Below are 24,435 nucleotides of genomic sequence, written 5' to 3' on the forward strand. Positions count from 1 at the left end.
GTAGCTCTCCTTTGAACTCTCTTGTATTTCTCCATCGTTCTTGAATTGTCAACACCAGTACTGAATACAGTACAGGTGATCCTCGCCTTTCACTGGAGATACATTTCCATGATCCCCTGGCTGCTGGGGGTGCACGGCTGCGGCAGCTCCAGCAGAAGTGCAGTGGTGGCAGCCTGGTGGCAGCAGGTGCAGAGCTCCTGAGGAGGTCCGGTAAGTGTTTAAAATGTATTTAAAATACAGGTTTGGCATTCACAAATATTTGAAAACATGAATGCTAAACTCACAAATACCAGGGGTTTCCTGTATTCTAAAAGTGATCTTCAAAATCTTGTGTAGAAAGGTGAATATCTGTTCTGATTTATTTGGTATTCTTCCTTTTTAAAGCCTGCAAGGATGCATTAGGCCTTTTTGCAATAGTGCAATGAAAGCTCATAATGGCTTCCCTCCCCAAGTCTCTGCTCTGTAAGCAAATTGTCATCTCCCTTAAATTTCTTCAGTCATGGAAATATATCGGCACTTTTCCATTCCTTTGGAATTTTTCTAATTTTACATGGCTTCTTAGAAATTAACAAGTCCCTATGCTGAATAGTCTGCTTACAATGTCACATGTACCCAGGTATATTACTTCCAGTCCTGATTTGAGTATTTAGTTTTAACAGATATAATTTCATATCCTCCTTTGTTACGGATGGCAAAAAGTTCCCTTCTAAAGGTATTGTATGGGACACGTATATTTTAAATAGAGAGCAGAGATTCAATCTTTCTGCCTTATTACTATTACAATTTTACCCCTATATCTAGAAATGGACCTAATATAAGGATTATCTTGTCCTTAAAAGGATTTAAATGATGTCTCAGATTTAATTGGCTATTTTTTCCTTTGGCATTTCTGATAACTTTTCATATATTTTAATATATATTCATTGCCCAGCTTTCTTTCTCAGTTATTCATTTATTTGTTTGTTTATTGGTTTATGACTTCCTCTACATCCTTTGCAGTGTAGTTTTGTCTAGGTAGAACTATAGCTTCATGAGCAGCTGGAATTATATCCTTGAATATTTCCTAGTTCCCATTATGATTCTATCCTAATGCAAACATCTCAAGTTATTTTTTTCTATGCCTTTTAAATACAAATGTTAAAATGTATTTTAAAGGCATAGAAAAATTAATAACTTTACTTATTTATGAGGCATCTGGTCTATATAATTTGTTTTTCCATGTATAACCCAATTATATTGCCCAGTTTCCTCATAAACCTATGGATTAAGCTAGTCTGAATTGTTTTATACCCCTCCTCAACTGGTTACAAAATAAATTAATCTCTTTTTTTGTATATGTTTTTGCTAGATAAATTTTAAATTATTTGTTGGCGGATAGGCGGAAGGGGAAGCAGAACTGTCCCTGACAGAGATCTTACTAGAAGTCCACTTTTCATCTCAGTTTATTCCCCAACATTTTTATTTCTAGTATCTGCTCCCATCAAAACCCCAAAAATTCTTCACCCACTCACATACTGAAATAATTGTAGTCCATATTAGTGACTGTATTGATAGATCTATGATAGAATATTCTTTTTCCTTGCAAGCCCTACTAAATTCTATCCAACACATCCAACACTTTATGACTGCTATATTGTACTTCCTATCCAATATGCATAGGATTTTCTTTGCTTTTGCAATATAGATTTCACAAGAGCATAAGATATATAACATGACACATTTCAGAAGTTGCAAGATTTTACTTTGCAAAATAATATTTCTTTGTAGATGAATCAGTAGCAGAGCTACTTGACTGATTCAATTTCGGGAAAGTACATCAGAAGCAACACTTGTCTTCTTGCTGAAGCTAATAAGCAGAGCAGAATGTTTTGGTCACTTCTGAAATGTTAATGATTAAAGAAGAAGGAAACAGCATAAGTTGTTAAATTTTTAATTTCTGCCATGACAAAAATATTTCTTAAAGTTAAATTCCTTTATAGTGTATAAATAGAAATTATTTTGACTGGAGTAAGAGGCACTATTCTTCACATATATTTGTCCGACATATTAATTTCAAAGACTGTATTATATATGGTCCCCTGTGTATTACATTACTACTGATTGTGAAGAATGTATTCCATTGATGTAGGTAGGCCACAATGATAGCCAGCCAGACAGGTACATTTTGTTACAGAATGGTTTACAGTTGGAAGAGTTATCTGTTTCCCTTCATTTAAGAGAGTTGGAATAGACAGATAGATCATAGATAGAACTGTGTTGCCACTGTATTGGAGGGAAGGGGATTTTTTTCATGGATTGAAAACTCGATAAAAAATAGAAACCAAGATAGGGCTAAATCATCAATTTTCAGGATAAAGGAAGGTCAAACTTGCGGTCCCACAGAGTGCAGAGTGAAATCTTCAAGTTTATATATGATATCAAATTAGCCAGGTGCCAAGCTGAAGGAGAGGAGCTCCAAAAAGAGCTCACCAAGCTAAATAAGTAGGAAAAAAGTGGTGGATGAACTTTCACAATTCTGGAAGGATTCTTAAGTTTTTCATTCTTTAGTATTATTTTCAGAACAAACTGGTCATCAAAATTGATAGAAATCTGTGGCCAGTTTTGGTTGACTAGAATTCACATCTTTCAGTAAATAAAATATGAGCCAATATTTAACCACACTTTTACTATATACTTATGGTTAAATATTCCGTATCACTGTTGGCTCCTCTATCCTTGTAAATGATGAACAATGGTGGGCACGTCTACACATGCTCTTTAATGTGCATTAGCCAATTTTAATGAGCATTAAAGCATTAAAAAAACCTATGTTCTTTAGCCAATTAATATTAAAATAGGCTAATGCACATTTTTCTAGTATCTCACAATAGAGATACTAGATTTAATGTGCATTACCTAAAGCACATTAATGAACATGTAGATGTGCTCACTGAGGCCCAAACCTGATTAGCCTCCAAGCCTTAAAGGCAATAGAAATGTTTAATCAATCATCACATTCATTGTGATTCATTAGGCAATCCTGTTACAGTATTTGCTGCATCAGCTGAATTTCAAACAATTGCACTGCACAGTTAATTCAGGAAGAGTTAAATAAGTTTGACTCATGTTCTTCAGTAACCAATAATCACTGCACTGGATCATGGATTTCATCTGTGATTCAGGGTCCTGAGTTAATCCTTCTCATGATTGCTACTGACTAGCCAATTATCTCCCATCATATATTTTTGCTTTTCTTTTCCTTCCTTAGTTGAAGTATCTTCTCAGCAAACTAAAATGAAATATGGCAAATAGCTTAAATTGCACAAGCAAGCTAACATGTATATGACTATACCTGATCACTCATGCCTGCATGGTAGGGGTAGTATAATTTGCCATCAAGGAATAGCTCATAAATCTATTTCCTCCACCATAAACTTTCTTTCTCGGTTCAGTCACATACGGCTATCTTTCCTATCCTTGTCCATAGGCAGCCTGTCAGCACACCAGATGGCTGTAAGGGGAGACAGCATGCCCCACAATACTGTTTATTTTTCCCTCACAAAAAGAGAAAGGACTAAGACAATATCTTGTTACAGTAATTTCTTATGCAACTGTACTACCCAAGTATTTGGCAACAGTTAAAAAAGGCATTGAGAGTGAGAAAGATGTGTTTCATTTTCCTTCTTCTCTTCTTTTTAAATAACGGTGTTCCTACTGGTTCTTTGTTGAGAGAAAACAAGTACACCATCCTCCCATCTGAAACTAGCCAAGGACAACGATAAGCAGCATGGTCCCAGCATTCTTGTATATCCTTATAGTATTTTCATTATTATTTACCTTGAGGTTGATGTGTCCTTCTGAGAGATACTATACACATTGAGGAACTCTTAATTGGGCAGTTTTTTCTTCTTTACAAAAAATGTCACAAAATTGTCTGAGCTCAGTTTCAAAGGATCAGCCATTGTTTTTAACTGCACTAGTCATTCAATGAAATGTATTATTTTCTAGCATAGAATGAAATGTCAATTTTTTTGAAGATTTGGCTGTCATGAAGCCACCTGACTGACACTGTTTAACCTGATTTATGTCAGTTTGAGTGGCAAGACTGAAAGCTGGGTATTATTTGCAATCAAACAGCATACTCTTTGTTTTAGGGAGACATATTGAGCTTTGCACTAGTAATGAACATAGCAGTGAACATAAGACACCTGCTGGCACACTGACAGTATTGATACTCTTTTGTTTAGCTGCACATGTTTCTAACATTAAAAGGCATTTAGAATTTCCTGAAGCAGACAAATGTTGTTAATCACAGGCAAAGAAATCTAAGACCTCTTTTCCTGAACTACTAGGTAAAAGCAAGTATAGCTTGCTTTTTCTTAAAAGTTATGTGTTTAAAATGTATTTGACATGAAACTTTCTACTTAAAAAAAATGTTCACAATGACCCATGCTTTGTGATGTTTCATCTTGTCTGTTGTTTGTGACCTTTTACTTGTTTTGATTGCTCAGAGCCAGTATTCTAGCAATCATGCCCTGTCAATTGACAAGACACCGTCAATTTCTCATATAGTGCCAGATCCAAAGTCTGTGACAGTTTTCACATTGATTTCAATGGGCTTTGCAGGAGGTCTTTTATAAAGAAAGGATGCCAATTGGATGGTTTGGATAGGAATGATCTTGCCTCAAGCAGGGGGTTGGACAAGATAACCTGTGAAGGTCCTTTCTGCCCCTACCTCTCTATGAGTCTATGAGTCGATCCTTCTTAAATATTCAGCATTCCAATCCATGCTCAATCCAGGCATTGTTTTACATTTAATTCAAATCCTTATATTTCACAAGGAATTAATATTGTGTATTAGTATCTCTACCAAAAAGTTTATCATTTGCTAATCCAGGTTTCTCATTTGCTAAAGGGCATAGCCAAATTAATACCATTCTGGCTCTGGGCGATTTCCTTGGAAAGAGCTCAGGATGTGATTATGAAAACAGCTGAAACTTTACATAAATGTTCACCCAAAAACTTGAAGTTCACTTCCCCAGTCCACTCTGTAAATTACCAGTCAATAAAAACCAAACAGAATAGACACAGCAGGAGGATGGTGGTTGAGACAAATGACACATTTTGCTGCTGCATTGGTTTACGACTTACAAAGGGATGATTTCATTTGATATCCACCCTGTAGATGTAACAAAGCAAAACTTTCCTCGAAGATATGGGTGCATTTATTAACAGAGCTTTATTTATAAGCTGACCACACTAATTTTTAGCACACATCAGTGATTTAAAATATTGGTTTTAATTTTTAAGGTTCTAATCTCCCTAAGGACCTTGTTACTCTTTACATTTTGAGCTGCTCAAATGCTGATCCATGTTAGTGCCAGCTTGAGTTTGGAGCAGTCACACCTGAAGGCTAAAAACTTTCTCTGACTGTTCCCCACCTGCACTGCTGTGACTGGCTGCTACAGACTGGCAAGCAGGGGCCTAAGTAGGACCTACAGCTGTGAATTGCCACTACATGACCTGAAAAGATATAAACTCTGGACCTGGTAATTCAGGACTTGTTGTAGGTAAGGGTGTGTGTCAGATGGGTGGGGTTAAGGAGGGTGTGGAAGCATGAGGCTTGGAGAAGAGTTAATGGGATGGGGTGGGTAATGACAGGGGAAGTGGAAAGGAAATGGAGTAGGGGAAGGGTGGTGAAATGAAAGCAGTCAACTAATGTAGGATAATATAAAAATAAGTAATAAATAATATTTTATGTAAAGAGGCAGTAAATTAAAGAATGGCTCATGTCTTAATAAATTGGGATTTGGGACTGGAGTTTTAGGGTGCTGGTTGTGTTTCCTGGGGTGGTTGGGAGGTGGGAACAGTGAGGGCAGATGCTTCTGGGGGAGCTACTCCCCCTCCCCAAGAAGGAAGCCCCAGCACATGGGGACCTGCTCTAGCTCCCTACCTTGTTCCCCCTACCACCATCGCTACTAGACCCCACTCCTTGACCTCTCTGTGCCCTGTGACGTACTCTGCAGATGGCATGTGCTCCCTAGAAGTGCATGCGAAAGTCATACTTTCAGGGGTGGGAGAGGGAGCTGACTTGGTGCCAGAACCACCACCTGGGAAGCAGAGTTTAGAGGGTGGAAAGTTTGTCCACACAAAACAGGAGGGTAGGGTAGGAAAAACTGCATCCTGGGTGCTGGAGGACTACAACTTGGGCAGCTCATCTGTGGGGAATAGCCACACAGTAATGGAACATTAACTGAGTAAAATGGTTTAAAAATAAAGCTGCCCTAGAGTGACATAATTTTAAGTTGACTTTTGTTTCATGTGCAAACAATCCAGGGGCTAAGAGCTCCAGGAGCCAACTATAGTTAACATGGCCCTAAGAGATATAAAGTTGGTGTATTCAGTGTAAATGGCAACTTCTTTTCCTTACTACCTTTTTTATTTAAGGTGCATATATTTTACATACATAATCTGAGTCCAGCATATATAACTTTTTGTGCATTGACATGTAGATAACTGTGGGATTAGATAGCTATGGATTTGTGGAAATACTGTGAAAGTTAATTTTGTGGTAACATTTTAAGCTTCTTCATTTGGATCTTAAATGAGTTACTGAAGAAATGTAATGACTTTAGAACATTAGATATTAAATTCAGATTGCTGTACTATGCAGTGGGTACATCTACATGTGCACTTAATGTGACATGATAAACACTGAACCTGTTTGCTCTGGAGTACCTTGCTTCTGGGTGCAGCATCTAAACATGTACCCAGGACAGAAGCGTCAGGGCGGAGTGCCCCAGGGAGTCAGCCTCAGGCTCCAGGTGGCGGTATTGGGTGGTGGAGGGGCTGCCTGGGGCATGGGAGTGCCAAAACTGCAGAGCCATGTGACTGACCCCCCAAAACTGCTGTCAGTCCAGGGCTGCTCCACCCTGGGCACATCTACACATGATGCTACATTGCCAGCAATGCGCTACGGTGATGTAGCATCTGCAGACACTAACAGTGATGCCGCACTTACATTGCCATAGCAATGTGCTCCCTCATTATAGCGTGTTGCTATGACAACATAGGGGTTAAAAATAACCATGAGCCACTGGAATGGCACAATACAGGCTGCTACTGCACCATCATTTGGTACTTCCATGGCGGCAGAAGGTTCAGCCCTTCAAATGCAGGGCAGTGGGTAGGGCCATAAGGCAGCCCGGCTGTGGGCTCTGAATGGCTGCAACAGGAGTGGGGAGGGGCACACATGCAGCCAAGATTACAGCCTGGTATGTGGATGACTGGCTGCCCAGCACAGCTGGCAAGTGTCAGTCTGTTTATTCTGTGAAAGGGAAGGGGCTGGGGGAAAGAGGGAGGCCCCCATGGTGAGGAAGGCAGTGGGGCATAGGCAGGGGCTGGGGTGAATGCAGCCCTGCTGCAGCTGGGTGGTGGGACAATCAGAGCCCAGACAGCTTGTCCTGGAGTGCAGGGGGGCTCCTGACATTGTGTGTATCCTGGCAAAGGCCTGGGGGGCACATGCCCCCCTGCAAATCTTTGCCTTGGGCAGAGATGGCTGCTGCTGTGTGCTGCACTTTGTGCCCCACTGCAGCAATCCCATGAATGGCACAACACCACATGTGTCCTACCTCCAGGTAGGTACAGCCTAATGGCAGCAGGCACATGATGTCACATAGCTCCTGGGACAGCTGCAGCAGGGGGTGCAAAATGCAGTGGCAACTGCCTCTACCCCATGCACAGATCAAGGGAACATGTGTCCCCAGGGCCTCTGCTGGGGTGCACACAGCAGTGGGAGCTCCCCCATGCCCCTGAATGAGCCACCCAGGCCCTGATTTTCCCACCACTTGGCCCGGCCAGGGGCCCTTTCACTCCAGCCTCTGCCTCTGCTCCACTCTCTCTCTCACTGTGGCGACCTCCATCTAGCCCCCCAGGCCCTTCCTCTCTCCCACAGACTGGGTGGGAGGGAGCACGCACCCACATGCGCGTGCACGCTCAGCCCCCCAAATAATTTTTTCTCACTCTGCCTATGGCATACTTCCAAAAGGAAGTAACAAATGATAGCACAGTAACAATGGTACGTTAGGGACACATGTAGATGTACCTACTTGTTCAAAGCAATGCTGTCCTGGTCACCATCCACATGTGCATTGCAGCACAGTAAATGACTCCACTGTAAGATGGAGTCCCTGATAGTACTATCATATGGTGGAGTAAATTAATTTACTATGTCCTAATACGAGTGCATGTGTAGACAGCAACACTTCACTGCAGAGCTAATTAGCCAACTCCACAATAAAGTGTGCACATGTAGATACACCCAGTAACAACTATTAGGAATTTTCTTCTCTGATCCTATTTTTTTCTGTTACATCATGATCATTTGATTAAAGGGCACTATTTCTCTTTACATAGTAATTACAAGAAACTAATAAAAACTATTTGTAGAATAATGATCACATAAATTGTGTCCATGCTTAAAAGACTGCAGTTACATATTAGTCACTTAAAAATTATTTAAAAAAATAATAATTTAATTATTTTGGAGAAGCACCTCTCAAAATAACTGTCTTTAATTTTAAACTAGACCTTTTGCATATGGACTCTTTGAATATTGTTATTTTTAAGTTAAAGTTTGTCTGTAGAGTCTGCAGAAATGGATAGCCTTTTAAATTTGTTCAAGGTAGATTGAACAAGGCCTTTCTGAATCATAGGAAATTTTTATTATACATCTTTCCCAAAAACAGTTGAACCTAGAAGTAAAAAAATCCAATGAATTTTCAGAAGCCTTTTTAGATGTCTATAAAGGCTTTTTTAGAAGTATGTATATATGTATATTTAGATGTATGTATATCTGTAAACTTCAGGACCTAATAGCTAAACTGGTCAAAGCCCTGGAAAATATAATGTAGGGAACAATACTACACTCATATAAAATGTTAGCATGATTATGTGATAGGACATATTTAATCTTCAATTTCAGATGTTTTTAAATGTAAATCCCATCAGTCAGGGTTAGGAAGTTCAAAGGTGGATACTCAATCCTTAATTCATGTTATCATGGATAATCATTGAGGTCCAGGGCACCACATTCCCCTAATATGCATTTAGCTGGCCTTTTCAATTGGTGTCACAAAGTTAATGTTTTTTCTAATTGTAGTTCATGTACTAATATGACACATTGATCTTTTGATTTGCCTACTGAAGTGCACTTGTTTTTATGTTAATTTACAGACATTTGATATATAAAGACATTTACTTAATTGTAGTAAGCTTTAAAAAACCCTCACATTTTCCTTACCTCAAGGGGTCTGCAGTTGTACATAAATGTAAATATATATGTGATCTATTGTGATTCTTTATTATGTCGTTCCCAAACTGCACCTATGACAGAAGCAAAGATGTATACTACTGCATTGCCTGGTTCTGTTAAAAGACAAATGGCTCTGCATCTGTCCAGTTCAGGGTGGCTCAAATTTTAAAAACACAAACAAACTTTGGAAGCCAGGGCTACAATATCAGGTTAAATTCTGAGATAAAAATTCAGTAGGGCTGTGCAAAATGGGCCATATTCCACTCAGAATTGGATTCAGCCCAAATTGGGGGACAGTGATTCGATTAGTCGATTCAGATCACTGTCCTGATTTAATTTGGCTGAATCCAAATCTGAAGATTTGACGCTGACTCAAAGAATCAGCAATTTGGCCATAGACACAGCTTTAAATGTTTTTTTCTACATACCTCAAGGTACCAGGCTCAGCTCATGAATGCTGGGATGGTGGAGTGGATGGAGCATCCCACAGGAGCACAGGGGGTCTGCTGCTGGGCACACAGGAGACTCCCCCTCAGCACCCCAGGCTCAGCAATCAGCCACAGGGGGACCCCCAGGCAACACCCCAGACCCAGAAGGCACTAGTCACTGAGCCAGGCGGCGGTGGGGAGAGGTCTCCCATGCATTCCATGGTGGACCTGGAAGTGGACCAGAAGTGCTTCTGGTCCACTTGGGGTCTGCTGCCAGGCAGCAGGTTACTCCACACCCCCACGCTCATGTGGGACGCTCCATCTGACCCACCATTTCAGCGTTCACGAGCCACCTGGTACCCTGAGGCATGTAGAAAAAACCCATAAAGCTGTGTCTATGTCTGAATCATCAAATCTTTCTGAATCGATTCGGAGGATTCTGATTTGATTTGGAGAGATTAAAAGGTCTCCTGATTTGATTCAGATTTGAAGAATTGGCCACCAAATCGAATCAGTGACCAAAGCTTCACACAGCTCTAAAACTCAGTGTTTTTCTTGCTCACGTATGCTCAGCCGAAGATAGAAACTGGAACATAGTTAAACAATCGGATGACAAGGACTGAGCCAAAAATTAATCCACTTCACAATTTAATTCCAAGTCAGTAGGAGTTTTTCCACTAACAAGAATAGAAAGCAGTAAGATCTCTTTATTTACTCAAACCAAAACAGAAAGGAAAGGAAATGTCTCTGCATATAAACAGGATAAATCTGTTTTGTAGGGAAATGCCATTGTTCACAAAGTATTTTATTTCCAAACTGCACTCTAGTTTTCTTGTTGTTGTTGTTTTGAACCACACTTCCATTATAACTTCAGTATGTTTTTTTTGGAAGTGCTGGCATAACTTAATGAGCATTTCAATAATTAAAGAAACATTCTCAGATACACAAAACGGCTGTGCTCCAGAGGCTAGGCTTAATGTAGGCGTCTATTGTGGATAATTTCATGCTTCTGTTCTATTGCTGGCTTAATTAATTATACTTTTTGTATTGAAATATACTTGTTTTGTCATCTCCTACAGTTACTGTTCTGTATAGTAATTAAATTTTACTCTTATTTAACTGACTTAAGAGCCACTATGCATTTATTTTTGCAGGCACAGAGTGCTTCTGTGTCTGGGGATCATCTGTGTTGGTTGCATAGTATGATGCATGTGCACATGAATCAGTTACCATGAAGTAAAGGAAAAGGGAATTTACTGTGTGACAGCTGTTCTTCAGTAACTACCTGGGTGTACATTCTTACCCCAGGATAGATGGAAGCTAACCCTTAATTGCTGATGGCAAAGCTGCCCTAAGTTATTTTTCATCTACTGCAGAGAGCTTAGACAGTACACAAAGGAGTTATGACAGAATAGCTGATCTGCAGTAAATGTCTGCCCCCTTTTTTCCTCACAGTATCAGGTGCTTGAATGGCTAGGAATTTCTAGTATAGTTCTGGATAATATTTTTTCTGAAGTGTTACTGAATGCAGTTATTGTGTGATAGTATGTGTCCTGAAGTATTAAAGCTAAAAGAAAGAGGATTCTCAATATTTTATAAATAAAAATATGTCCTTAAATAAAAAAAGTGAAGCTAGAATTTAACACTTCAGGCAATTTGAAAATACTCCTTGTGCTCAAAACCTCCTTGTGATCAAGATGGTGCAACATCTGCAACAAATTTTTAAGAAACTAAGGATTTGGTTTTGAATTTAGTTTTTTAAAACTCATTTGAAGAGAAATTTATAATCATCCACAGTAGTGATAATAATTAATGTATTTTTTCAGCATGAATGCCTTAGGCAACCCAAAGCATATAAGGAGAAATAGCTGGAAAATAGTTCTTTTCCTTCTTCTTTCCCTCTTGAAAAATGGACAATATAAAATTCCGTCCTCTATTTTATTTAAACTCTTTTGGGGAAAATTGACTATTCAGTGAAATATTTTGGCTAAAGTAATGGCATTCAAAGCTGGACTACTATGCCTCAAGAACTGTAGTTTGTATACCTTAGCACTCATTTTCCTTTATAGGCTTCATTCTGAAATAGTACTACATCTTTCATGATTCACCACTTTGTTCTCTCCTGGCAAGGAAGATGAGTCTTGAAAATCCTTAAGACATAGTGTATCACAAGAGATGTAGTCTGACTAAAGATCCTGAACTGCAGGAGAAAAGGGGCACAGCCACAAGAGACAAAGCACAGTAGTCTAGTAACACTACACAGTAGCATGCAGGCCAAAAAACATGCTAAAATGCAACTGCACAGTAAGCATCATTAAAAAAACACACACCATCACTACTACCTATTTATTTAGCAAATATTCATTAAGCAAATACTAAACTAAATACGCAGTAACTACTGTGAATTAATGAATGTGTAGATACACCCAGGGAGTATGAAGCACCTGAATTACAGTTCTCACAAAACACAATGTTGCTATTAAATGCAAGGTTTTCCACAGAAGACAGATTTTTTGTGTGTGTGAAAAAAATTGCATTTGGTCAAAAAACAATTCTTCTGATGAAAACCAGTTCAAAATATATTTTTTACCAGCTCTGCCTCCAAGTAAGTTTCCTGAGAAGGTAATAATTTGGATGAAATCCATGAGGCATGGGACACGATAAGGAGAGGTCAGACTTAGGTGTATTACCCTGAGCATTGGGCATTAAAATGGGCAGCCTTCTGGATTTAACAGGTTATTATACAACAAGCTGTGGCAAGTGAGATTTTGGGCAGACTGACTAAGAACAGGTGAGTGGGCCAAAGGAGGCCCGACTTTGAGTACCCAGCCTGTTACAGCTATGCCTGATGGGACCCCATAACCGCAAATTCTATAGCAGACTGTGACCTCCACCCACCCACCACTACTATCCCAGCCCTTGAATTCCCTAACCTGCCAGAAGCCCCATGAGCTGGAAGGAACAGCTCTGCATGCCATATGTTTGATTCCCCTGACTTAGAGTAAGGGTCAGAACCTCATTCTTCCTGGTAAATACGTGGACATTGAGGCTATAAAATCATGATCACGTATTGTCTGACATCTATTATTTACACAATGATGCAAATTTACCAAAGTGTGTAAAATGTAATAGCCTTTTCAATGCTTTTCCATTCTGAAGGTGTAAAGTGCTGAAAAATGAAAACACACAAAATGGGGTAATCCTGGAAGGCCCTTTACATTTTCCTAAAAGGAATGGGAGTCTAGCAGGCAGAAACCAGAATTAACTGTAGTTCAGTCCATATGTGTGCATAATGAAAGGTATTATTTCCCCCATTATCATTGGACTCTTTGATGTTTGGCCCTCATTGCTTAGTTCCTCAGCACTTTTGTCTCCTCAGCATTTTTCCTGCCAAGTCTGAGTAAGACTTTCCATACCCAGATTCCCTTTGAGATCTTGGTAACAATATCAAGGAGGCTTTGTTAAGTATGCTTGCCTAGTTCTTTGGCTTTTTTCCAAAAGGGAGGCTCATGAGCAACCATGCAATTCAGTTGAGGTGGGGGGTCACAATTCAAGATAATTTATGCCAACTATTCTATTCTCTCTCTCCTCATCAAAAATGATCTATAAGCTCTCCTTTCTAAGTATATATGGCAAAGCCAGCACTTTTACTGTTTAGTTAGGCTCAGGTCCTGCTTAGTACAGTTAACAAATTATCTTTTAGGAACAGGTGTATAAAGAATTATGGCTTCCCTCTATGACAGGAAGAGTAACACTCAGGTGATAAAGTCTTGAAAGCCATAGTCAAAAAAGGGTCAAAAGGATCAAAGTCAGAAATTCTTTGAAACTCAGAGAATAAACGGTAAATACAGCAATAATAGAAAATGAAGTGTCCGAATACATTTCCCTGGTGCTGGCTGGAGGGAGTTAGTAGTTCAGGTACAGATAAGAATGCAAATTCTTCATTTTAGCCATGGCAGCATTTGAAAGTGTAATTCTATTTCCTCAATTCAATTCCTCCAGTCATATTACAGATTGATGTTCAGTGTCCGTAAGAATGTTTTTAATGGCATCACTAGTTTTCCATTTGGGCCCTGAATGTGGTAGATATCTTTTTTATTTCAATTATATGGGCTTTGGATAAATCCCTTAACCAGCAAGCTGTGTGCTATGTCCATTGCTCTATTGAAACTTAGAAGCATTTGTTACTGATCAGAATCTTTGGATTGGTATACACTTAATTACATAAAAGGAAACATTCCTGTTGACTCAAGAATTTTATACATCTCTACACTCCAGCAAGATCACAAATTCATTCTTCAACTGCATCTTCATCAATATTACATATTTCTATCATATCTAGTGGTAACTGCTGAAGCAAGAAGCCTAGGTGGGAAGGGAAACTCATGAGTTTTACAATGCATCTAAGGAGATATTTGTGAATTGTTGTTCTCCCCTTTCACCTGCCAGGGTAACAGGAATAGCTACTGACCCTACTGTCACAATTCACCGGAAACTGTGTTTCTACTTTTCCTATCAGATGCTGTGCCATCAAAAAGTAACACAAATAGGTGCAGCCATGGGCTGTTGTGCTTTCTGTGGAGAGCACATACTCACTCCATGTCCGTCTCCTTAACATTTCTATCTTACCTCTTTTTCCAGAGTGGGCTTTGATATCACGTACTTGATTGCTACATATTGGGTGTAAACAAGCATTTTTAGAACCCAATTTAGGGTTTGTCAATTTACTTTCAGCTGCCTAAACCTAAACTGGGAGTGGTGAGTGTAGGTGTCCATCGCTGCTGGAAGCAGTTCAGGCAGCTGAGGTAAGTAATTTGCAAAGGAAAGGGGTTGTTAGGACTCAGGGAAAAGGGCTGGCATATCCAGGGGTTCTGGTGGGTCCAAGGTGAAGATTGGTGGGTCTGTGGAATGGGTAGTCAGGGGATGAAACATAGCTGGGTAAGAACAGCACTGCCTCAAGGTTGGGTTGAGTAACTGAGCTTTTCCAGCCCTGGGTTGTGCTGTGAATGCATGTGAGTGTTCATAGATTTCATAGACATTAGGGCTGGAAGGGACCTCGGGAGATCATCGAGTCCAGCCCCCTGCCCAAAGGGCAGTAAGTCAGCTGGGGTCATAGGATCCCAGCAAGATAAGCATCCAATTTACTCTTGAAGGTGTCCAATATAGGTGCTTGAACCACCTCCGCTGGCAGACTGTTCCAGACCTTGGGGGCTCAGACAGTAAAGAAATTCTTCCTTATGTCCAGCCTAAAACGGTCTTGCAAGAGTTTGTGACCGTGTTAACTAGAGCAATTGGGTTAACCTATTTTAGATCAGATTAACCCAGTGTAATCTAAAATTACTTTAATCTCCTGGAGTGAACTAATTTAGAGCTAGCATGCCAGTTTTTGGGTGACTGAAGCCCTCTGAAAGGGCTAAATGTAACATTTGTATGTACTCATGTAACATTTTAACATTTGTATGTACTCATGTAACTACTGCCCAGCTAGAGAATACTATATAGTATCAGTATAGCTGCTGAATGAGCAACCCCCTTCTGCCAAATACTTCCTTAGGATTCTCACTGTTTTTCTCAGTTCACTTGTACTTCCATTTCAAGTCCTGAATGACCTTCAAGTTTATCAACAAGTATACCATAGGCACTCTGACTATCCATAACCCATCATTCCAGCAATGCACTGGGATAATGCAGATAATAAAATCAATGGAAAAATCCATGAGAACAAAAAAGTCCTGCTTTCAAGGGTACCCATTTATGGAGAGAATTAGATTATGTCAAAGCATGATTGCTTTTTAAAAGTTGTGCACTGGGGTTCCCCATGGAGTTGGAGAAAAAAATCATAATAATAATTTTCACAATTTTAATAATGGTTCACAAAAGAACAGAAAAGTAAAGAAATAATAAGATATATGTCAATCAGAATTTCAATTCTGGAATTCTTCCAAGAACATAAGAGGAAATTAAAGCATTCCCTATAAAATCTATTATCAACAATTATCATGCAGCTATAATTTGCTTGTTTATCATGGTAATAATTAAGCAGTTGAGAGAAGTATAGATACTGATGTAAATGTAAAATAGTGTAGAAAGTATAGAAATAAATTGCAATGGCATCTAGGATAGACAGGCATTCAGCTATCCCAGTCAGCTCATACAGAAGGTAGCTATTATGGAGCTCCTCTGCTAGGTGGCAGAGGAGCAAGCAATAATCTTTTTACTTTTAGCAAATGGCTATCTTGGGATGGATGTGCACATATGAAATCCAGCCTGATGTAATGTACATCAGTAACATTTTATAGCCAATTCTTTCCTGGGTAATTTTCTACCAAATTGAGCAAAATTACATTGGTTTAGGCATTCACATCATTGGTCCACTGCTTTTTCACACCAGTATAAATGTCATGTTTGTCCAAGTCCTTTGATCTGAATTGAAAAGTAAGCACCCATCCTCCCTGCCCCCCATTATTTGTAAGTAAAGCAAATAAATGTCATAAGTGAGGATTTTCTGTTGAAATCATGAAATCAGGAATCAAAGACTTATCTTTGAAATTATTATTACATCTAGACACAGAGATGGAACAAGGTAACAACAGGACAGAACTGGTCACATGATGCACACTACGTATTAGTGCTCTCATAGAACAAATGGAAAACATTGATACTCCATGAAATATACTTAAATGAAGATATTACATAAATAATTATAATTATTTCTTTTTTTGTCTAATGGTCTCTTTTACTTTTTTTTATTTTGTTTTGGTTTTTTTTGTAATCCATATTTTATCAACCATAGCATACCACAGTTTATAGTAATGTTATTTTCTGAAGGTCATTTTCCAAATAGTTTCAGATGAATTCAAAAGAAAGAGATTTAAGACCTGTTTTTTTATTAATTCATTTATTTCAAAAGGATATCCAAAAAATAAATATTTCAGATGGAATAGGTTTTTGTGGAAATTGACATTCCATTTTCATGGGGGGGCAGGAGAGAGAGAAACCTCAAGTAGATATCTTTCAGTCCTGCTGATCAGATATTAATCAGTCAGGAAGAAACTATGAATGCTAGATGGCATATCAACTGCAGGGAATTATTTATGCCATAATTTACTTGTAGTCCCTTCCTCCTCTCTATTATTCATCAGGGGATAATAATCAAAATTATTAGGATTTTTTTGAAGGAACTTACTGGACATTTTTATGAAAAATATAAGATCTTCATAGTTTAGATGGTCAACGGGTCATGAATATTTCCTCAAGCACTCTTATTTGGGGGGTAAAAATAAAAAATGTGACTTGTCAGAAGATTTCAATTTATTTGATTACTTCTTGTGACAATAGACAAGATATACCATTACTTCTTTCTAGACTGAAAATAAATTGATTTAAATGCCCATGTTAAAATGATTAACAATAGGTGCATGCTGCATAAAAAGAGGAAAGCACATTTACACAAATCTCTGCTTACTCAGCAGGAACCAGCCCTTTAAATATTTATTCATGCAGGCAGCTGTATTAATTTCAGTAGGAATTTTAATACGTGCAAAGGTATGCATGATATGGTTTGCACCTTTCAGTCAGAGACTGTTAGGGTTTTTTCCTCTTTTTTTAAACTATCCCTGCTTAATCCCTTAGTTCTAGACTCTATCATTCCTTTTGGGGGGTGGTTAATTTGTTTACATGTCCACATGCTCCAGAAGCATATAAATATTTTTTTTGCAAAGCAATCCAATTAAGACCTAATTATTCAGATATTTTCAAAGAGGTTATACTTCTCTGAGCTACAAACAGCATTTTCGAGACACTGCAACTTCCTGGATAAAGCAAAAATATTTTAAAGAATCCTATAGATTCCAAAAAACATGGATTTGCTTATGTAAATATGTATTTATTTATTTTTAACTAAAAGTACATTTTTTCATGGTCTATAATGACATGTAAACTTCAGAAAAGATACAATTAGGTTGTTTTTAAAGCATTTACATTTTTACCCTGGAGACTAAACTGGAGCAATCCATTCTCACAGGCAAACATACACAGTAATTAGGACAGATTCTTAGGTGTGTTTTGTATATGTAATTAGGCAATATTTTAATTATGTACAATATATAGGCATTTTTTCAAAGCTGGGTAGACAAAGTCCTACTTGGCCCATGGAGGAAAGATATAATTTACGTATTTTCTCTATTCCCTTTCCAAATGTGTGGTTCCCTTAAGGTGTTTGGTCTCCACATGTGTATGCATTTGTTATTGTGTACCTATATGTAGATGAAGGGGTCCAGTACTTATTGAAGAATCGAGTTACTTGAATGTTTAAACCTAAGCTTTTGCATAGGTGTTTGGATGTTTAGATTCTATGGAACTGTTGGGTAGTTTCTTACATAAAGTTTCTAGAATTCATTTTCTCCCTAAAGTATCAGAAATGTGTGCCCTACAGCAAAGTGGAATGTAAACACTTTTTTGCAGTTGTAAGAAGTAACAACAAAAGAATGACTGTTGAATCATCCAGAAACCACCATCAGCTACATTGTCCTCTATAGTATATTGTCTACTTTTTTTTGTCCAGATCTAGATGTAATAATGAACTGAAAAGCAAATTAAAACTTAGCATCAACTTCTATGTTGAATTACTCCAATACCTTGGAGTTGACTTTATTTGTGTGATGCCATCCATGTAAGGAGGTTTGTTATCATAAATATAAGTTGTTCTACATGGTAAAGGTTACCAAGGAGCAAAAATATACTTTAAAAATCTTTGTTACTGGCAATACTGAATCTCTCTCTCATTTTGATTAATGGGGATAATCAGCAAAAAAGAAACTGGGCTGTAATCAAATTTCAAGTTACCTAAAAACGTCTAAAGAATAAACACTTCACCAAAAACTACACTTGATTAATATCAACAATTTATTCTTCTAATGTAAGCAAACCTGCAGGGTCTCTGATATTGACTAGCTGTTCAACCCAAGGTGCAACAATAAAGTTGCCTATTCCAGTGCTGTCTGTTCCATTACTTCCCCCCACCACTCCCCAAATGAGTACTTCATTTGCTTTTCTCCATGCGCAGGAAGGATATTTAAGAAAGCCAGTAAAGAAGCACCCACTGCTTCACATCCCTGTGCTCTCTCTGCTGCAGCATCTCATATTTCAGCACATGCAAATTTCACTTCACATAAAAATATAACTAAAGCATTTTCTTCAGGAGAAAGAAGGCAGATTTCATAACATAACCCCATCTTTAGAAGATTTGTTGCAAAGTACAAGGCATTCGGCTTCTCCTTAATACAGAACACATCCATTTCTTAAATTTTCCAATTCTGATTCAGTTAGTGAACTTAACCTTCCATACCAATGCAATGCATAGTTGCTGAGTAAGCAGAATGACTGTATCTTGTCCATCACAGGTAAAATAACCAGAAATAACCAGTAGTGTAAGCATGGGTGGCTGTGAAGGGAACACATTTGAGGCAATGCCAAAGAGAGCGGGAGCTCCAGAATGCACTGGGGTGAGGTTCCTCACCAAGGATCCCTGCTTTACCTGTACTTTCCAGGTCTAGGTCCAGTCCCAGCAGCAAGCAGCAGTATAGTAAGTGTCATTGGCCACGACTACATGAGACATTTACTGCAAAGTTGAACATTTCGGTGTCTACACATGCAGCCCTATTAGGCTTCAGGAAACTAATAAACTCTGCAGCAGGTTAACACTTGTAAATACAAGTACTATCCTTCTGTGGAGTTTTTTCAAGCACAGCAATGCACATGTAGACACTGAGCTCGTTGGCTAAGGCATGAAAGTGAAGGACTGCCTGCTGGCTAGCCCCACACTGGAGCACCCTTGTGCCCCAGTCAGCTCCTATACAGCATGCTGAGCTGGGTCAGAGCAGCCCCAAACTGGCATACTGACCCCTCAGGCTCCCTGCTAGCTGGGGATGTTACAACCTGTCTTAACATACTGCAGTCCTGACCTCACATTTAAATGTTGTGCCTGGCAGCAATAAACTCCAGCGCAATATGCTGGAGTTTATTGCAATATGCACTGGAGTTTGTTGCTTCATATTACTTCCATGTGCAGATGCTCCCAGTAAGTGCAGGGACAGTTTGGGAAATGTAGTTCTGTAGAGCAGCAGGGGAGTTCGCTGCCGTGGGGGAGAGATATATTACCTCCTTTTCTGCTATCAAAATCAGGAGGTTCCTTGCCTGTTTGTCATGGATGTCTGCAGAAACTTTGTGTCTGAACCTTTTCCAACATCTCTACCAACTATACAACTGACCCAATAAAAGATAGCACTAATGCCCCTCTCCAAAACCCACCAAACCCTTGGTACTCACATAGCTACAACAACACTGCAACTCTGCTTCTGATACTGAAAATTACTGAATGCCCTAGCCATCTGATGAGAAAAAGGCTATTCAGCAACTCACAGTATATAGACCCAATTGTGTCTGTCTTGATTTTTCTCACAGTAAAATAAGACCATAGGTTCATAGGAAAACAGAGCTGTAAATAACTTCACAAGGTCATCTAATCCAGCTCCCTGCTCAGAAGCTTGGACTGATACTTGTCTAGGATATTGTAGTCAACGACAAGTATCAGTCCAAGCTTCTCCTGAAATTTTCCAGGCATGGAGATTTCAAAGCTTCTCTAAGTAGCCTGCTCCAATGCTTAAGTACTCATAGTCAGAAAGACCCTCCTTATCTCCAGCCTAAATTTCTGATCCTGATTAAGGCCACTGCTCCTACTCCTGTCCCCTATAGCCACTGAGAAAATCTCATCTTTATAAACACATTTCAGGTTTTTGAAGACAGTTATCAAATCCCTCATTTGTCTTCTCTTCTCCAGACTAAATAAACATGCTTCTTTCAGCCTTTCCTCATAAATCATATGTTCCAGGCTTCTAGTAATTTTTGTTGCTCTGTTCTGGACTTTTTTCAACCCATCAACATCTTTCTCAACCAAGTCAGTATTTCCTTACCTTGTTACTGAGAATGTTTTGGGACACTGCATCTCCCCTCATCCACCAAGTCTATCATCTTATCATAGAAGGAAATCAGGTTGGTTTGGCATGATTTGCTTTTAGTATATCCATGTTGGTTTTACCTTATTCTCTTCTGGAGGTTCTTTGAAGACTTGCTTCATGATATTTCCAGGTATACAGGTCAGACTGACTGATCTGTAATTTCCCTCGATCCTCCTTTTTTCCCCTTTCTTAAAGATAGGCACTATAGTTGTCCTTTTCCAGTCTTCTAGGACCTCACCTGACCTCCATGAGTTCTCAAAGAGCCAATGGCTCTGAAATTACCTCATCCAATCCCTTTAGTACCTTGGGGTACTAAACCAACTATGCTAATCATCTGTTACCTGTCTTATTTGTGAAAACTGAAGTAACTGAAGGCATTTTTTCTCCACTTCAGCTTTCTCTTCATCATCCTTAACTAGATTGCCTTTTGAATTGCATATAGAAGTTACCATTTCTTTGATCGTCCTATTACTCTTGACATATTTGTAGGAACCTTTTTGTTGCCTTTTACATGTGTAACTGGGTACCAGAAGCCTCCTGTTCCTTTCAGAGGAAGCTGCAGCAGGCTAGACTGGCTCTGGATGGATTGACAGCCAGGAAGCAGGCTAATTACTAATGAGATAGCTGCCATGCAGTCAGGCAGACTTGTAGCCACACAGACAAAGTCTGCCTCTGGGGGAGTAACTCTCCTAAGGAATAGTTGTAAAAGAGTAAGCCGTGCCAGGGCAGGGCAGGCCTCTGGACAGAGCCATAAACAGCTGAGCTAAAGGAAAAGCAGTCTGGTCATTAGGTCAATACAGGGCTCTGTGGGTGGGAGGAGAGCCACCTGACAGGAAGGGGCATGGCATAGGAGGCATATAAGGCCAGTCCCTGGGACCAGGCAGTCAATCTGGCCCTACAGGTAGCAGTGAGAACAGCTCTGGAGCAAATGGCTGCAGGAGAGGCAACAGGCTGGCACCAAAGCTGCCCTGGGAGCTGCAAGTAAAGACTTATGGCTTATAGGAAAGTATGACCCAGTGTGGGGGTAGTTTTAATTGTAGCCAGTGGGCTTGTATTTCTGTTTAAGCTTTAGACCAGCATCCTGGGATTGGCTATAAGGGGTGATGAGGAGGATCCAAGGAGTGCCTGAGGGGTGCACAGAGATTTAGAGCCCTGTCAAGGGCAGGGACACAAGCCACAGGGATCAAAGCACATGAAGGATCAAGCCTGCTGAGGCCGGAGAAAGGCAACTGAGTGGGCCTAAGGCTGGGAAGGCAGGGGACCAAAGATCAAGAGGAGAAGAGACTAGCACCGGGGTCCAAAGCCAATGAGAAGCAGTGACCAGGGACAGGAGCCTAAGCTCATGAGAGCCGAGACAAGGGCTGGGGCCCAAAAGCCAGGTCTGCTGCAGTGGGTCTAGGCTAGGGGCCCAGACAGAGAAAGGGGGCCAAAGCTGAAAAGGCTGAAGTCTCAATAAGGTGTGGAGGCCTGACATAACTGGTAACACTTGTGAGGCATGGACGTGGTTGTAGAGGTAAGGAGGAGGCCATGAATAGCCCTTAGGTGACAGGTGCCTGAGGACATGGATGAGCTCGAAAGGTCTAATTAGTGCTTGATAGCAGAATCGGGACAAGCAGGGTTCCAGAGCCAAAAAATGAAAAGGGCTTGCTTCAGGACCCTTGGGAAATCTTCTGTTTCATAATTAAAGAATTCTAACAAAGGTGTGGCAGGAGAGAGGAAAGGGAAGGTATCCTAGGAGATCCACAGCCATCATGGGGCATCACAGCCACCTCCAGGAGACTGATCATGTTACACCATGTGAGATGCATCTCACATTGTTTCTTGGCCTTCCCAACACTCTTCCTGCATGCTCAAGCACCACTTGTATTCTTCCCTAGTAATATGACCAAGTTTCCACTTTTTTATAGGATTAATTTTTTACTTGCAACTTATTGAAGGGATTGCTATTTAACCATCCATTTTCCTGTTGCATCGGGATGGCTCCCAAACTGAAGTTCTACCATGAAACCCAAAGCAGGCAAGACCCCCTACTCACGAGCACTCACAAACCCTCTTCCCAAGCAAGTACAGTTTCCTGCTTCTATCCCAAGCAGGAGTCCTGCTTAAACTCCCCTGTTTCTTGGCCTGTTCACTGGTCCCGGTGTTACTTGTTCTTGTGTGTTCTACTTGATTAGTTGTCCAGTACCACCCTTCCATCACCCCCCAAAAAGCATAATAACAATTGACGTCTTCAGAAAAAACTTAGTAGTAAAAAAGCCTAATAAATATCAGTAATTCATTTTTAGCAGACATAGAGAAGAACAACAGAATACAAAAACTTATATTACCACTCTTCATGCTATGTCACTTCGGAGATCTGTCACTTTTTTTCTTGGGATCAAATTCACTTTTTAAATGTCTATACATGAAAAAATTAAAACTGTATTCATTCATAATTTTTGTTAGTACAAAATTCCATTGCATTGTAAGGATTAAATAGCTTATATCAGAGATGCACACAACCATATCTTTGGGAAGGCAAAGTTTCAAAGAGCCGTCCAAAGCAGAACACTTGCAAAACAGACGCAAGCAACTGAAGCATGTTATTAAAGCTTTTCATATTTTATACCAAGATACTACAGGATTTTTTTTTCCAAAGAGCATATCTGCTACACAAAAAAATCAATCTCTTTTTGGCAAAATGGTTTTAACAGTTGGAACAAATTCTACTTGCCTTTCATGCAAAATGCCTTAGATTGCAAACCATTAGGTTACAACTGTGTGGATAATTTCTAACAATAGAAGTCATTATGATTGCTTTAAATCAAGGGGAAAGAAACATTCATAAACCATGGAAACTATGCAGAATGAAAGTGTATGGAGAGCACCCTCCTGAACAAACTGAAAACCCAATTCTGAAAGGCCTTATGCAGCATAAAGCTTCTTCCTGTTCCATAAAGGGATATACTAAATAGACCTTTAGAAGGGAAAAGGCACATTTGTTCAGAAACTCATTATGTTTCCTATCACTTTTTTCACAAGGAAATAATCCACTTGCTTGTGACCACCCTAATTTCTGTTTGCCAGTGATAATACACCTTAAACAGCCATATTCCACCTAGGAGTTCCCTCTTTCTGTTGCAACTGTGCATTAATCAGCGGATTCTTATTGTGTCTATTTGAATAGACAATTCTGATAGATCAGTACTTGAGTGCCTTACTTATGGTGAAGTATGAGCAATTCATGACACTGTAGATTACTGTTATGTAACTGTGAAAAACAGCTTAAAAGATTATGTAAAATCATAGGAAAATGCCAGTTAACTTGGAACTGAACTGCAGCCAATATGTTCAACATTTTAGACATACCATTATTTAGCCCTGTCATTACTTCAAACTTAGGTTATTACTGGCTTAGCTATATTTATCTTTATAATGGCCATATCTCATATCCATAACTAAAGACTCCATTTTCCCTATATGCATGCACAATTCCCCGTAAAAGCAGTGGGAATTATGAACATTCATTAGGAGGGAAAAAATGCCCAGACCATTAGATACTGTTCTTGTAATACTGACTGGCTGGAGGTTAAGAATCTCATGAAGTCTGAGGACCCTACGGTCTCTGTTTAATCAATTGTCTTACATAGGTTAGGAAAACATATAAACGAGAAAGCAAAGCAAAGTCCCCTTAAGATAGTTGACAGAATGCACATGTTCA

Source organism: Crocodylus siamensis, chromosome 3 (assembly GCF_052110815.1).
Source record: "Crocodylus siamensis isolate JL-2025a chromosome 3, ASM5211081v1, whole genome shotgun sequence".
Lineage (NCBI taxonomy): Eukaryota > Metazoa > Chordata > Crocodylia > Crocodylidae > Crocodylus > Crocodylus siamensis.